Here is a 4737-nt window from a genome sequence, read left to right on the forward strand (position 1 = left end):
TTGACCCTTGAGCAGATCTGCTGCGTCGTTGTTGTTCTTTTGCCTAAATTGGCAGTATGATTTAAGCGCATAATTAATGAAAAGAAATAACTGAAAAAGTATTGTCGAGACCAAAAAACGTTAAGAAAACGTATTACCTGTCAAGATTATTGTGAAATAATGACCCGGGAGAAGTTTTCTATTGGTTTTGGGCTCCAACAATTTTTCTTGAACTTAAAGTTATGCTAACGAATCGGCCGGATGCGGAAATACAGACCTTGAGGGCGCGTTTCCATCCTGGACATTGCAACAAATGCCGCATGCATATACATTGCGCACAAGAACAATTCAGAGAACGGGGCTGGTTACAAGCCCAGAAAGGCAAGGAGACAACAGAGGGCCGAGGAAAGCCTCCCTGCTGGTTGCACAAGCAATCGGCGACAAACGCCTTGGAATGGCACGGTCTATTCTCTGACTATAGCTTCAAATTACCGCAAGCCGATATTGACGACCCAGAGAAAGCAGCTAACGGCTCGATCGGCCATTTCAAATCCAGGCGTCATCGGTGCTGTCAATCCAATATAAAAATTTTCTTTAAGTAGCCTGGGAGGTGAGAAGAGGAAGTCAGCAAGATGGTAAAACCTAAGCCACCGCTATACGCCGCGCTGAGCCCTAGTGGTAAGTTTTTGGTGTGATGAATTTCGTCGGCAGTTATTTATGTAATATTTTTATTAGGATCGGCGATTGTTAAAAAGTTTAAAAGTTAAAAATTTTACTGAACCGAAGTTGCCAGAAGCAGTAACGTAGTGTAAAGCATCGTTCGGCGATGAATTCCCCACTTTCCTCATTGACATACAGCTCTATCACGATGTTGTCGCAGAACTGAGGGACCTGCCGCTCCACATCATTGCAGTCTAGGGTGGAGCGATTGACCACGGCCCACTTGTCGGTGTTTAGGCCCGGGTTCTGCGACTCCTCACGTCCTCAGGAGGCCGAAGAACTCGATTAAGGGCTGGCAGGAGTGCGGCGGGCACATACCATAGACGGCTGAGATGACCCATTGGGCTGTTTCCTCATCCTCGCAGACTACTAGCATGCTGGAGTCGAACGTCTGCGGATAGATACTCGTAAGGCCCACAGTATTAAAAAGTATGTATGTACCATGTATGCACCATGTTAGCTAAGGTTGATGTATGAAGCCTATGGTGGCAAACAGCAGCGCCAGATAAAATCCCGGTTATAAGTAAGAACTATATATTGGACTTACTCATAATTTAGCATTAAGGGATAAAACTGTACAGATTCCTCTCACGCATACATAGAGATATAGGAGAGCATAAGTAAAAGGCGAAGAAGAAAAGCGCGGCATTCTGTGGCGAGTTCTTGGTTAGACGAGTCGAATAAAGGACACTAAGAAGTTTAACCTACGCATCGGCGTCGGTTGGCGTTCACAATTACGGCAACGGTGTCCACACCGTCCGCGTCCGAACTCTGGTTTGTTATCACCAGACCGTATCGCCGGTTCTCGGGCATTGTGTTCGCATACGGCGGCCAAGTATCCCTCTTTCTGCAATTCCTATTTTCCTATTTTTGCACTCCACCAGTTGCTCCACTGCGCTGCAGCTGGTTCTCAGCTCCGGCATGCACCCCATTATTTTTGGGGAAATTGGTTCGAGTAAGAATACTCGCAGTGAACTGTGGTCTAGAAATCGATTTTTATACCCATTTCTCGTAGAGTAAAAGGGTATACTAGATTCGTTGAAAAGTATGTAACAGGCAGAAGGAAGCGTTTCCGACCATATAAAGTAAATATATTCTTGATCAGGATCAATACCCGAGTCGATCTGGCCATGTCCGTCTGTCCGTATGAACGTCGAGATCTCAGGAACTATAAAAGCTAGAAAGTGCACACTCCATATAGAGGCAGCGCAAGTTTGTTGACCCATGATCTCACGCCCACCCTAAAGCACACAAACCGCTCAAAACTGCCACGCCCACGGTTTGTGGGCGTTAGAGTGGGCGTGGCAACATGAATCGACAAACTTGCGCTGCTTCTCTGTCTTGGGAGTCTGTATGCTTAATCTCAACTTTCTAGATTTTGTAGTTCCTTAGATCTCGACGTTCATACGGACAGACAGACAGACGAACGGACAGACGGACATGGCCAGATCGACTCGGCTATTGATCCTGATCAAGAATATATATACTTTATATTGTCGGAAATGCTACCTTCTGCCTGTTACATACTTTTCAACGAATCTAGTATACCCTTTTACTCTACGAGTAACGGTTATAAAAATGTGTTGATATTTTTCAAATTTTTGTTAGTCTTGAAAATTTCCATCGATTTGCTTAAAATCGTTTGGCCACGCTCACCCTTACTCCCACAAATTTTAAAAAATGTTTTGATCATTTTCCAGTTTTGTATTGGTCTTGTAAATTTTTATCGATCTACAAAAAAACTTTTTGCCACGCCCACTCTAACGCCCACAAACCATCAAAATCTGTCAGTGTTAAAGACTTTTGTAAATTTCTATCGATCTACAAAAAAACTTTTTGCCACGCCCACTCTAACGCCCACAAACCATCAAAATCTGTCAGTGTTAAAGACTCTCCTTCGCACTTCCACTAGCTGAGTAACGGGTATCAGATAGTCGGGGAACTCGACTATAGCGTTCTCTCTTGTATTTTAAATGCAATTTTCTTCTTCATCCAAATCGATATTGTAAATATCCTCATCGTCATCAGAATCGCACTGCAGATCGTACTACACGTACGAGAAATACTAGACAATAATGGATCCGAGAAATCTATAGCTCTATGAAATATATCAGTTGCGACAATTAAATGTGACAATCTATCTTTTTTGTAAGCTATGTTTCAAGCTTGAGAATCCTATGTATCCTAGTAGAACCAAGCTCGAATTATTAATCTGGTAATTGTGAACCAATATTTTATGAATTATTACATATTTTGTTTTCAAAAGAGTCTATAATTTTTATAGGTATAACAGAAGTGACAAAAATTGAGTGATCTGAAAGCTGTTTGCCAGGTGTTTCGGTAGTAAACTTCTGCTTGTATATTGAATGACCCGATGAACCATCAAATCCATAGCTGCATATTAGTTTCAGAACTGTTTGAGAACTGATTTAAAACATCAGCCTGCATTTTAATAATTCTGTACGCAGTATGATCCAAAAGGTTTTGTAATGATACTTGGGCACAGGTTTCGGTTACGTTTATATTTACAGGACGGCATTGTAATTTAGATTCCATTACTAGACAATAATAGTTTGGATAAATGTTACTGTGGCTACTTGTATTCATAAATCTAGTGTTCATGTATTGCTGTTTTGTAAGAGAATTTTGTAGAAGGAAAGACAAAACTTCATCGGGAGCAAGTAGAATGGGTTTTTGTATACCAAATTGCTTTCTCGATTCAGATGATTATTCGGGTGTTGTTATGGTTTTCTTAAGAATAAAAGCCGTTCCTTCCTGCTTTGTTTCTGCGCAGAGAGTGCTGCAGCATGTGCAAGAAGATTTGCACCACAATTATTTTCATCTGCAGGCTCAGATGCAAATTTCCTTTTTAATCTTGTGCCCGCATTTGTATAAGACGTCCATTGCTGTGGTGTCTTGCAGGTTTCATGGAGTGTAATTGATATTTTAAACGCCATCCAGACATAAATCGTTCAAGCATGTAGTTATATTTGGAAAGATACTTACAAATGTAACTATTAAAATTACTGATTTTTTTTGTCTATTTCCTTTAAGATCTTGGATTCCAAAGCATTTATATTAATCTTGGTGTACAGGGTGGGCCATTTACTTGTGACCCGTGTGATTCGTAAATAAAATTGTTAAGGAAAAGACAATTTGTTAATTTTGCACAGGCATTTATTTTAATTCAAGAAGATTAATATTATTAACATTTAAAATATTATTTGGATCATGTGCTCGCCTTTTTCCCTGATGACGAAATTGGCTCTTTGTTCGGCATTTTTCATCACTTTCTCGAGCGTAGCTTTAGGTATGGCCGCTATTTCACGTTCGATGTTCGCCTTGAGTTGAGTTAAAGTCCTTGGCTTGTTGATGTACACTTTAGAGTTCAAAAATCCCCACAAATAAAAGTCGGGTGGCGTTAGATCGGGCCATCTTGTTGGAACCAGAAGTTATGCATTCGCTTTCTACGCACAATTGGCATCAAAAAATCGGTTATCATGGCTCGATATCGGTTGACATTGACGGTAAGTGGCTTCGATTGATCGTTGGTGGAGTGTAGTTATCCATAGTTAATGACTACTTGAAATGAAGAATCAGATATGGTATGACGTTGGTCGATTTGACAATGTATGTCAAAGTTATTAAGATTTGTCGTGCGTCACATTTAGATGGCCCACCCTGTATATCCAGTCCAATACACATTGAATTTTTCGATTGTTTCTGCGCCATATTTCGAAAAGTTGCCTATATATTACCAAATAGTGAGAAAAGGGGGACAAATAAGGATGAGTTTTCGATTTGTGGCTAAAGACAACACTCACAAGTACAATCTGGACAAATTAGTTGCTTTCAGCATGGAACAGCTTATTAGTTATATTCCACGAAAAAACGGAGAACGCATGTTAGTATTCTAAAAAATAATACACATAATTTGGAAGATGACTTTTCATAATTAAGTTGAATTTTCTGGACCAATTTTACACGTGTGGCACAATATAAAGCAACTAAATATTTTATTTTATTTTATTTCTTTTC

The sequence above is a fragment of the Drosophila santomea genome, unplaced genomic scaffold (assembly GCF_016746245.2).
Source record: "Drosophila santomea strain STO CAGO 1482 unplaced genomic scaffold, Prin_Dsan_1.1 Segkk10_quiver_pilon_scaf, whole genome shotgun sequence".
Taxonomy (NCBI): domain Eukaryota; kingdom Metazoa; phylum Arthropoda; class Insecta; order Diptera; family Drosophilidae; genus Drosophila; species Drosophila santomea.